At 45.4% G+C, this 12,813-nt stretch overlaps 1 protein-coding gene across 1 annotated transcript in view; it reads right to left on the bottom strand.

Annotated features, from left to right (window-relative positions):
- Positions 1–9,881, bottom strand: part of LOC122935350 (collagen alpha-1(XIX) chain-like) — a 479,650-nt gene extending 469,769 nt beyond the window's left edge. The window contains exon 1 of the mRNA XM_044291115.1: positions 9,801–9,881. The gene's annotated coding sequence lies outside the window, so the exon portion shown is untranslated. The remainder of the gene's footprint in view (positions 1–9,800) is intronic.
- Between the last annotated feature and the right edge of the window lie 2,932 nt (positions 9,882–12,813).

Below are 12,813 nucleotides of genomic sequence, written 5' to 3'. Positions count from 1 at the left end.
CCATTTTATATGGCAGTAGTTGGTGGGCTATCAGTGCCCTTCTGGTCACAAATTTTCTAAAGGCCTCCATTTTATATGGCAGTAGTTGGCGGGCTAGCAGTTCCGACAAGCCAGAGGTCAGCCGTTGGACAAGAGGATAATCTGTCATCATAGTTTTCTTTACAATTAAAACGGAAGCCTGTCTTGTGCCAGATGAGCGTGACAACGGCACGGTGAAAGGTGGAGGAAAAATGAAAGAAGAGAGGTGAAGAGGCAGGATGTGGAGCGCGGAGAGTGTGGCTTTGTGGGTTCTGATGGCGTTGCTCCCATTGGGCTCAGTGAAGGGAGGACAGGTGCCTTCTTAAGGCAGTCATCCCTAGGTGACTGTTGGGCTTACCACAAATTATGCATTGACAGCACAGGCTGAAGATGGCAACACTATTATCAGCAGCTGACATGTTAACAAAAATCCCACACTGCAGAGCCATGTGCTGGCACCCTGGGAACACAAGATGTGACCGTGCATGGTGAATAGCTCGCTCCAGATACATTTGCAGTCTGCTTTTTGCCTCCTGTGCACTGCGAGTTCTGAGCCACTCAACCAACTCTGGTGCGTACTTTGACATAATTGCACACACCTTCTCCAACTTCCCACTTAGGCTCCGAACCTGGTGCACCCGCCCGACCCCTACCACCCCTGCGGAACGGCCTGCCTCTTCCTCTGCCTGTCATTTTCAAAATGACCCTGTGCCAAATTCCCTAAAGAAGAGCAGTATTTGTGATAGCTGATATATGGCAGGTCTCAATCAGTTGTTAGTTGAAGCAGGTATATCAAAACCCGCAATCTGTATTTTGTGGATGCAGGTACATGGATAACCTCTAACACTAGATATGGCAGGCCTCAATCAGTTGTTAGTTGAAGCAGGTATATAAAAAACGTCAATCTGCATTTTGTAGACACGGGTATATCGAAAACCTCTATCACTATTTTGTGGAAGCTTATATATGGCAGGCCTCAATCAGTTGTTAGTTGAAGCTGGTATATCACCCCCAAGCAGTAATTCTGTGGATGTAGGTATATGGGAAAACCTATATCACTATTTTGTGGAAGCTGATATATGGCAGGCCTCAATCAGTTGTTAGTTGAAGCTGGTATATCACCCACAAGCAGTAATTTTGTGGACGCAGGTATATGGAAAACCTCTATCACTATTTTGTGGAAGCTGATATATGGCAGGCCTAAATCAGTTGTTAGTTGAAGCTGGGATATCACCCTCAAGCAGTAATTTTGTGGATGTAGGTATATGGGAAAACCTCTATCACTATTTTGTGGAAGCTGATATATGGCAGGCCTCAATCAGTTGTTAGTTGAAGCTGGTATATCACCCACAAGCAGTAATTTTGTGGATGCAGGAATATGGAAAACCTCTATCACTATTTTGTGGAAGCTGATATATGGAAGGCCTCAATCAGTTGTTAGCTGAAGCAGGTATATCAAAACCCGCAATCTGCATTTTGTGGACGCAGGTATATGGAAAACCTCTATCACTATTTTGTGGAAGCTGATATATGGAAGGCCTCAATTAGTTGTTAGTTGAAACTGGTATATCACCCTCAAGCAGTAATTTTGTGGACGCAGGAATATGGAAAACCTCAATCACTATTTTGTGGAAGCTGATAGATCGCAGCCCTCAATCAGTATTTTCTGGAAGCATACAAATGCACTATAATATACTTTCTATGTTAGAAAGTATAATATAAGTATATCACACCCCTCTGTGTATCACACCTCTCGATAGCTCAACGTTACTAGTCCTTAAAAGGACTTTTTGGCCCTATTAGCTAGCGATTGGTGTCCTAAGTTCCTAACAGCCTGTCCCTGCTCCAAAATGCAACCTCTCCCCACACTGGCAAAACACAAAATGTAAAATGGCTGCCAGATCGGGTTCTGTTATAGGGTTGGGGGGGTGTCCATGTACTGAATCGTCTCAATTGACTGTCCAATCCCACCTGATGGATGTGTCATGGGTTAAAGTGCAGTGCAATGCAAAAGAATATGGAGTGTGCGGACATTGCTATATGTTCGCATGTTCGGCGGATCGTGAACGTGCAAATTTTGCCGCGAAATGTTGAGCTAAAACATCATAACCAATTTTGGGTGGATTAAAAGAACTTTATCTTATTTTTGGAAAGTGCTGCTCTTTTTAACTAATTTCATACTGCGTAGACATACCATAAACAGGCATAGAGATAATGTATACTAAGTATTAGTATAATAACCAGGATGGGACAAATGACAGATACGAGAAACCCAACTAGCTACTACTGACAACATTTTATCTACATTTTTTGCCACGTTCCACAAATGCTTCAGTTTTATCCTAATGCATTCTGAATGGATTGCAATCCGTTCAGTATGCATCGGGATGTCTTCAGTTCAGTCACTCTTACGGTATATGGCCGGAGAAAATACTGCAGCACGCTGTGGCATTTTCTCCGGCCAAAATTCCAGAATACTTCAAGGAATCCGGATCCGGCATTAATTATCATTGAAATGCATTAATGCCGGATCCGGCACCAAGTTTTATGGCAAAACGGATGCGAATGTGCATGTCCAAGTAAGCTCTAACTAGTGGTCTACATAGATCTGTGATGGCTAACCTCTGGAACTCCAGCTGTGGTAAAACTTTGACTCCCATGATGCCCCCTTGCTTTGCTGTTCTCAGAACTCCATAGAAAGGAATAGAGCGTGCATAGTTTCACCACAGCTGGAGTGCCGAGGTTAGCCATCACTGACATGGATAGTGTAGAAAATAGCAGCACAGCAGTATAAAGGTGTAGGCGGAGTGCCAGCGGCTGTGAAGGCGATCCCCCTTTAATGAAATAGCAGGAAAAATTCCACGGCACATCCAAGGCGTAAAATAAAATTAGGCTTTATTCACCAGACCGCGACGTTTCGATCCACCTCCTGGGATCTTTCTCAAGCAGTGACATGGATAATGGATAGATCTATAGACAGATGCAGATCAAAACATTGATAGACATAGAAATTGATTGATCTAATAGAGGATTGACAGATCGATTTTGATATATGAGCACAGTGGCTCAGTGGTTAACACTGGTGCCCAGGTTCGAATATGACTAAGGACTAGAGATGGCCTTGCATTTGCACGGAGGTCACTTTGCAGTGAACTTTGCTCGCCGAACATGCGAACATATGGCGATGTTCGCCAGCCCCATATTTTTTTGCATTGCGACGAACTTTGACCCATGACACATCCATCAGGTGGGACAGGACAGACAATTAAAATGTTTAAGCATATGGACACACCCCCACCTTATAACAGAACCCAATCTGGCAGCCAGTTTACATTCTGTGTTTTGCCAGTGTAGGGAGAGGTTGCTTGTGGAGCGGGGACAGACTGTTAGGGACACCAAACTCTAGCTAACAGGGCCACAAAAAGTCCTTTCAAGGACTGGTATAGGTGTGCTATCGATAGTTGTGATATACTGAGGGATGTAATATACTTATAATATACTATCTAACATAGAAAGTATATTATAGTGCATTTGTATTGTGCAGCAGTTGTGTGTGGTTCTGAAGCGATACCGCAGCTATATAGAGGGACAAACGCTATTGGAATAACTAATTGCAACTGTTTTGATATACCTGTTGCCCCCCAAAAAACTGATTGAGGGGTGTGATATATTTATAATATATTTTCTTACATAGAAAGTATATTAGACTGCATTTGTATTGTGCAGCAGTTGTGTGAGGTTCTGCTGCGATACCGCAGGTATATAAAGGGACAAGTGTTATTGGAACAACTAATTGCAATGGGTGTGATATACCTGTTGCCCAAAAAAAACTGATTGAGAGGTGCAATATACCTGCTTCCACAAAATACTGATTAAGGTATTTGATATACCTGCTTCCACAAAATAGTGATTGAGGGGTGCGATATACCTGCTTTTACCAAATATTGATTATGGGGTTCTATATACCAGTTTCCACAAAATACTGATTGAGGGGTGCGATATACCTGCTTCCACCAAATATTGATTCAGGTGTTCTACATACCTATTTCCACAAAATACTGTTTGAGGGGTGCAATATACCTGCTTCTACAAAATACAGATTGAGTGGTTCTATATACCTGCTTCCACAAAATACTGGTTGAGGTGTGCAATATACCTGCTTCCACAAAATACTGATTAAGGTATTTGATATACCTGCTTCCACAAAATAGTGATTGAGGGGTGCGATATACCTGCTTTGACCAAATATTGATTATGGGGTTCTATATACCAGCTTCCACAAAATACTGGTTGAGGTGTGCAATATACCTGCTTCCACCAAATATTGATTCAGGTGTTCTACATACCTATTTCCACAAAATACTGTTTGAGGGGTGCAATATACCTGCTTCTACAAAATACAGATTGAGTGGTTCTATATACCTGCTTCCACAAAATACTGGTTGAGGGGTGCAATATACCAGTTTCCACCAATACTGCTCTTCTCTAGGGTCTTTGGCAGAGAGTCATTTTTAAAATGACAGGCAGAGGAAGAGGCAGGCCATTCCGCAGGGGTGGTAGGGGCCGGGTAGGTTCATCTGCCGGAGCCTAAGTGGGAAGTTGGAGACGGTGCATGCAATTATGTCAAAGGATGCACCAGACTTGGTTGAGTGGCTCGCTCAGCCTTCAGCTTCTGCACCCTGTTCATCCTCTGTATCTGCACCTTCCTCACTCTCTGCTGTGTGCACCGCAAAGACACCACCACCGCCACCACCATAGGCCCTCTACTCGAGTATGTTCCCATCCATTCCTAGACCTTACTGATGTGCAGCCATTCTTGGCATTGAATGAGAAAGAGGAGGTAGCAACAGCCGCCACCCAGTGGTCTGATGCCAGTACCTAGATCAGCCGAAGGAGGGTGGTCCTCGCTGTTAATGCCTACTCCAAGATCTCTAATGTCAGTGGTGGTGAAGGTGATGATGATGATGTGTCGATGGACGTCACATGGGTGCCAACAAAAGAGGAAGAGGAGGGGAGTTCAGAGGGAGAGACACAGCAGCAGATAGGGAGGAGAAGGAGGAGATGCAGGCAGAACTCGCAGTGCACAGGAGGCAAAAAGCAGAATGCAAATGTATCTGGAGCGAGCCATCCACCATGCACAGTCACATTTTGCGCTCCCAGGATGCCGGCACATGGCTCCGCAGTGTGGCTTTTTTTTAACGTGGCAGCTGCTGATAATAGTGTTGCAGCCTGTGCTGTCAACGTATACGTCGCTGTAAGCCCAACAGTCACCTAGGGACGACCGCCTTAAGAAGGCACCTGGCCTCCCATCACCGAGCCCAGTGGGAGCAACACCGTCAGAACCCACAAAGCTACACTCCCGGCGCTCCACGTCATGCCTCTTCTCCTCCCATTCGTCCTCCACCTTCCACCATGCCATTGTCGCATTCATCTGGCACAAGGCAGGCTTCCGTGGCCCAAGTGTTCCAGCGTAAAAAGTTGATGACGCCGGATAACTCTCTTGCCCAACAGCTGACCGCTGGCTTGTCGGAACTGATAGCCCGCCAACTACTGCCATATAAGCTGGTGGACTTGGAGGCCTTTAGAAAATTTGTGGTCATTGGCACACCACAATGGAAGGTCACCCGATGGAAATATTTCTCCCAGAAGGGCATCCCAGAGCTATATGGCCACGTTCAGCGGCAAGTGAATATATCTCTGCCACACAGAGTCAGTACCAAGATTCATCTGACCACAGACACGTGGTCTAGCAAATACGGGCAGGGAAGGTACATAACTTTTACTGCCCAATGGGTGAACCTTCTGACGGCCATCAAGCATGTAACCCGCGGCACCCGTGTGGATTTGGTGTTACTGCCACGAATTGCATGCAGGCCGGCCTCTTCTTCTCCTACTCCATAAACCATCTCCTCCTCGGCTGACTCCTCCTTTTCCACTGCTATCGCCTCCTCCGCTGCGACCCCAAGCTCCCCAGAACCTATTCGACGTGCTGGGTAAGACGTTGCCATGCTGTGCTGCGGCTCTTGTGCCTGGAAGCCAAGAGCCACAACGGTCCTGCACTGATTTCAGCTCTGCAGTCACAGGCCGATCAGTGGCTAACCCTGCTCAATTTGTCAGTTGATAAAGTGGTGTGCGACAACGGTGTCAATCTGCTAAGCATGCTGAAACAGGGCAAAATTACACACATGCCGTGCAGCGATTCATTGCCAAATACCCTGGGGTCCAGGATGTCTTGCGGCAGGCCATTTTAGAAGATCTTACACGGCCATTGCCCACCTTGCTGACGTTCAGCGGTGACACCACCTGCCTGTCAGATGTCTGATTTGTGACAGCCTGACGCGCTGGAACTCCACCATGTATATGCTTGATAGGCTGCTCCAGCAGCAATGTGCTGTTAACGACTACCTATACGAACTCTGCAGCAGTACAGGTTCTGGGGAGCTCGGTTTCTTTTCACCATGCCATTGGCTGCTCATGTGCGACACATGCAGACTTCTGTGGCCATTTGATGAGATCATCCAAACTGTTTAGTCGCAGCCAGGGCATCATCAGTGACATCGTACCTTACGCCTTCTTTCTGGAGCGTGCATTGTGTTATGTCATTGATCATGCCATCGAGGAGCAGGAGCTACAAGATGAGGAAGTCGCTATACTGAATGAATTCCGGGGGGGGGGGGCTATTCCATCTGAGACAAGTTAGCAGGAGTCTTAATAGGAGTTACAGGAGGATGGTGGCTGGGGGGAGAAGGAGTTGCAAGAAGAGCAGGCTTTGAGGGGGACTTTAAACTTTTCGGGGATCCCTAGTGTTGTCCGTGGCTGGGGGGAGGAGACCGAGGATGACATTATCCTGGGCGATGAGCAGGAGCCAGGCCGCTCCACTTCCAATTTAGTGCAAATGGGGGACTTCATGCTCCAGTGATTGAAGAGGGACCCCCGTATAAAAAGCATGAAGGGCAAGGACTAGTACTGGGTGGCAACATACTTAGACCCCCGGTACAAACACAAAATGGCGGATATGTTGCCAGCATCACAGAGGGCTGTCAGAATGCAGCATTTCCAGGCCTTGCTGCAAGAGATGCTACATTCTGTTGTTGTGGGCACTGGCAGAGGAATTTTCACCCACAGTGAAACAGGTGCGTGTACCAATCCTACCGTGCCTGCAAGAAGAGGGCGGTTCAAAGATGTGTTGGTGACTTCGGATATGAAATCATTCTTGCAGTGAACCCATCGAGAGCCGCCCTCTGGATCCAACATCAGGGAACGCCTAGACTGACAGGTGTCCGACTACATCGGGTTAACGGCCGATGTGGATGCTCTGAGAGGCGAGGAACCCCTGGACTACTTGGTGTGCAGGCTTGACCTGTGGCCAGAGCTGGCACAATTTGCCATGGAACTCTTGGCTTGCCGTTCAGCGCAGCAGGGGGGATCGTGACCAATAAGCGCACTCGCCTAGCTCACGACAGTGTGGACTACCTCACATTTCTAGGCTCCAGCAGGGCACATTTTTGAGAGTTTCCCTTTAAGAATCATAAAAATGGCCCCTGATTAAAATACATATTTTTTGTGTGAATTTTTGCCATTGATCCCCATTTGGTGGCTTCAAATATGACCTGAAGGTTTTTCAGGTTCGCCTGCCATTAAAGTGAATGGGGCCCGCTGCGAACTTGCGGTTTGTGAACATTTGAAACGGGCCGGCCAATGTTCGTCCATCACTACTAAGGACAACATCTGCATGGAGTTTGCATGTTCTCCTTGTGTTTCCCACCCTCTAAAGACTTACTGATAGGGAACTTAGATTGTGAGCTCCACAGTGAGTAATGCTAATGTCTGTAAAGCGCTGATTATATAAGGGAGTACAATATGGATGGCTTTTTGACAGACAGATACTGACACACGAATACTCTGCAGACCACCCGGAATAAATCCCTTTAACCAAAACTGTCTCGTGCAATAAAACCCCACCTGTCTAACATAGTTTATTTTATGAGACTGTCGTTTACTTTACTTTTTACAGGCAAAACCTGTTTCAAAACCTCGAATCACTTCAATTTGGTGAAATTTTTACAGCATTACTGGAGGATGCGTGAGGGAATATCATTACAGCTGAATTAGGTGTTTTTTTTTCAGTTACAGTTCAGCACGGGCTGTGTGACTTCTAATTTCTGGACCTTCTGGCTGGGAGTCAGGGACTTTTAGTGGTATCAGATGGAATGGCTACATGTGCAGGGCTCTTACGGATCCTGTGCCATCACATAATGCTCTGATTAGCCGGGTCTCAGGGCCCCGCTCATCACCCTGCACTCTGCCAGCCTCATTATCCTTTTCAACATTGTACTATATATGTGAGGCTGCTCTTAGGTTGTTAATTGAAAAGGAGCAGCATCGTCCGTTCTGTCATCAGAAAAGTTCTGTACGGTTGTCGGACTGTGGCATGGGCTGAAGTGTTAAATCAGCGCAGAAAGGCCGATGTGCTGGCTGCTGCCGTACATCAATAAATAGTGATTAGCACGTGAAGAGGATGGGAAAATAGCCAAACATTTGGAAAATGTGAAATTGAGGAGGGACCCATTGGGAGGAAATGATCAACTGGATTTTCTCTTGGGACAAGATCAAAGACGCAGAAAATCATTAGCATCACTTGTAATCCTTGACAATTCTACGGCTTTTGTGCGTCTAAATATGAACTATGATTAATATCGCAACAAGTACAGTAGTAGGAGTCAGACTGTCAGATGTAGCAGAGCTGAGTATGCCAATCACAGAAAACTTATCAAATTGTGATTTCACAGTTAAACCTCCCATGTAGAGATGAATGAAATTTCTGGTCAGATGCGTCCAAAAAAGCTGAGAAATCGAAATTGAATCGAAAGTGCACACTCTCTAACAAATCAGAATTTTTTGAATAATTCAGGTCAAATTTTGATTCTATCAAATCGTTTCACTCATCTCTGCTCCTCTGTCACCCTAACTCTTGATTAATCGCCATGTACAAAAGAGACACAGTTATAGTACACGCCATCTGTATAGATGTAGTAGGGTTGAGTTTGCAATTAGGCACCATGCATCAATGCATTACAATGGATTCCAGGTTAACCAGCTAAGTAATTGTAAGCCTATATTATAACAATGGAAAGTTCACTGACAAATTACTCTCCGCTACGTCACTACACACATAGATAATGTGTTTTCTACGGGAAATAAGAGCACATATACATGAAATTCCCTGGAATATCCAGCCGCAGGAAGTTGTAGGTGACGATGTGTGACAGATCACAGTTCACATGGAATGCAGTTATTTGGGGACTCATTCAGTGCTGCTAGAATAACCAGAAGACATGTCATGCAGCGCGCTTCCTATCCCAGACCTGCCACTAATCATTGCTGAGCCCAAGTACATCAGATGTGAACTTGAGAGCTCAGACACATCAAGATCAATAGATAAGATGACAGCACCTTAGGATCCGCTCTGTGTTAACACTTTCCATGTCTAACAGGCATCACCAATCCTTTTTCTGTGCCGAATGATTTGCTCCACACTTCTCCTCTCCAGCCTCATCGCCAATTAAAAGCCTCAATCTGGGCCTCTGTAATTTACGACCCCAATTAACGACTGTCACCCAGCCCATGCATGCACCTAAATCTGGGATCCCAGAGCTGATGTCATGATTGACTTCTGAATGCACAGCTCCTACTACATGACAATGTATCATAGCAATGATCTGGAGAAACTTTACAGAGACACAGGATAAAGAGTGACATTCAGGCTGCTAAGAGGGTCTTACCTTTCATATAGGGCTGAGGAAATCCCACAGTGAAAATGAACCAAAAGCTGCAAGTGCTGAACTTAACTGGATTCAGACTCCCAAAGAGTGGGAGAGGGTAGAATGAGCCGTGTCCTTATTAGTCTCACAGTGTGATCCTCCCCCTCAGCCGGCAGCAGACAGGACGGCCACCAGCACATTGCACTGCTTCTCAAATGCCCAGCAGTGCCCCCTCTTAGTAGCAGCAGGGCAGGTAGCGTCTCTCCATAGCAGGCCTGCCTCACTGGTGCACAACCCTGTCACTGGCACAACTATTAAAGGGACACTAAACCGGCAGTTTATCTTACATACAGTAGATTTATAGCTGAAGGTAGTCTGTTGCTCTCTGTTATCAGCCATTCCAGGCTGGGAAAGAATTGGATGCCTAACAATGAGATTCTGAAAAAAAAATATCTGCTTCCTTCCCCCTATTGATATAAGTTTTGATCGTCCGTATGTCTAGTTTGGAAATTTCCTTAGATATATTTTTTCACTTTTTTCCAAATAGTTGTACTGAAAAATGTGTGTTTAAGGCCTCATGCACACGACCGTTGCGTGCATCCGTGGCCGTTGTGCCGTTTTCCGTTTTTTTTTCGCAGACCCAATGACTTTCAATGGGTCCGTGGAAAAATCGGAAAATGCACCGTTTGGCAGCCGCATCCGTGATCCGTGTTTCCTGGCAGTGAAAAAAATAGGACCTGTCCTATTTTTTTCACGGCCAACGGTTCACGGACCCATTCAAGTCAATGGGTCCGTGAAAAATCACGGATGCACACAAGATTGTCATCCGCGTCCGTGATCCGTGTCCGTTTTTTCCTATCATTTCAATGGCAAACTTGACTTAGATTTTTTATTTTTTTTTTCATGTCCGTGGATCCTCCAAAAAACAAGGAAGACCCACGGACGAAAAAATGGTCACGGATCACGGACCAATGGAACCCCGTTTTTGCGGACCTTAAAAAAAAACGGCCGTGTGCATGAGGCCTAAGGTGCATTCCCACGACCCTACGTATTAGGCAGTCCGCAAAGCATGGATCAGCAAAAAAAAAGGATGATATCCACATGAGGTCCGTGTTACATCAGTTTTTTTGTTAATCCATTGTAAGGGTTCATTCACACATCCGTAAGTGTTTTGCGGATACGCAAAACACGGACACCTGCAATGTGCGATCCGCTATTTTCGGACCGCACATCACAGACACTATAATAGAAAATGCCTTTTCTGGTCCGCAATTGTGGACAAGAATAGGCCTTGTTCTATTTTTTTCAGGAACGAAATTGAGGATCCCCAAAAATCGGATCCCGATAAAACGGATGCGGATTCCGAAAATGCGGATCCGTTCCAGCCACATTGAAAGTAAATAGGTCCGCAAATTGTGGAACGAATGCGGACCCAAATTACGGACGTGTGAATGGACCTTTATAATGCCTGTCCTTGTCCGCAAAATGGACAAGAATAAGGGCTCATGCACATGAACGTATTTTCTTTCCGTGACTATTCAGTTTTTTTAGTTTTTTTGCGGACCTTATGCGGAACCATTCATTTCGATGGGTCTGCAAAAAAAACGGAAGTTACTCTGTTTGTATTCTGTATGTCCATATGTCCGTTCCACAAAAAATTTAACATGTCCTATTATTGTCCACCAGTGATGGCCAGTTCGCAGTGTTCGCCCACGAACACATGCGGGCTGCCATCTTGACTCACAAGTCCAGCGATGCACAGGTAAGCCCTTACCTGTGCCTGTGCTGCGAGCCGGTCTGAAACAAATGCGGTCACTGGGAGCAGGCAGTTCAGAGAACAGCCTGATGAAGGCCCCCGGCGGCTGTTATCGGAACTGCCTGCTCCCGGTGACCGCATTTGAATTCAGACCGGCTCGCGACTTGATCCGCACCCGCTTGTCTGCAAGAGGCCTTAGGGTGCTTCCGTACTTTTGTTTAAGTTTAGCCTTTGTTGATATTCCGCAAAATGTTCTACATTTCATGTTATTTCCCCTTGTTGGCAAAGTTTTTCGCACTGTTCAAACAGAAGTCCTGTCCATAAAATGGCTGCTGATGGAGGGTCATGTGACCAGACACATCACTCAGTCTTCTTCATTTCAATACACTGCACCTGCACTAATCTCTCAACATTGTAAGTGCATATGGCAGATGTGGTGCATTTGAGTGGAGAAGGCTGACTGATGTGTCTGGAGTTATTTTGGCCTGGTCACATGACCTCCATCAGCCGCCATCTTATGGACAGGTCTCCTGTTTGGGACATGACTTATGAAATATAGAAAACAGCTCAGAAAATCAACTACAGCCATATACTCATCATACATACACATTGGTCACAACTAGCCGGCTGTGACCTAATTGGTAGCATGGTACCTGACTGCAGAGCGGCTGCGCCTAAATGCCACGCACAGCATGGTCTTATCCTCATTGGTTGTTATAGGCAACTAAGCCAGTTTTCCTTTGCACCAGATTTGACAAATCTCCCCCATAGTGTGAAATCACTCACAGAATTTTTAAGGGAACGTTTAAAAAATCTAGTGAATGCCCTGTATTTTATTTCCTAGCCATTTTGATCACAGATTTTGGTCTTTTTTTTTTGCTTAAAAATGCACAGAAAAACCACCATGAAAGTGTCTTTATGTTTTCATGGACTTTGGCATGCATTTTTTTTTATATTTAAAAAAATTATGCTGTTGCCACAATATGGACAAAACATTTCTGTTTTTTGCCATTTTTCTGGTCTTTTGCTGCATTTTTGAGTTCTTGGCATGCAACTATGGTCCCTGTGGTTTTCAAATAAAACATAAAGTGGATGCTTTGGTTTTCCATGAAGCTCTTTCTCGGCAAACTGTAGCATCCACTTGGGGGGTAATTGATCAAACTGGTGTAAAGTAGAACTAGCTTAGTTGCCCATAGCAACCAATCAGATTCCACCTTTGATTTTCCAAAGGAGTTCTAAAAAATGAAAGATGGAATCTGATTGGTTGCTCTTGGCAAC

This window comes from Bufo gargarizans, chromosome 4, assembly GCF_014858855.1.
Source record: "Bufo gargarizans isolate SCDJY-AF-19 chromosome 4, ASM1485885v1, whole genome shotgun sequence".
Classification (NCBI taxonomy): domain Eukaryota; kingdom Metazoa; phylum Chordata; class Amphibia; order Anura; family Bufonidae; genus Bufo; species Bufo gargarizans.
This window is presented reverse-complemented; position numbering and strand designations above follow the sequence as displayed.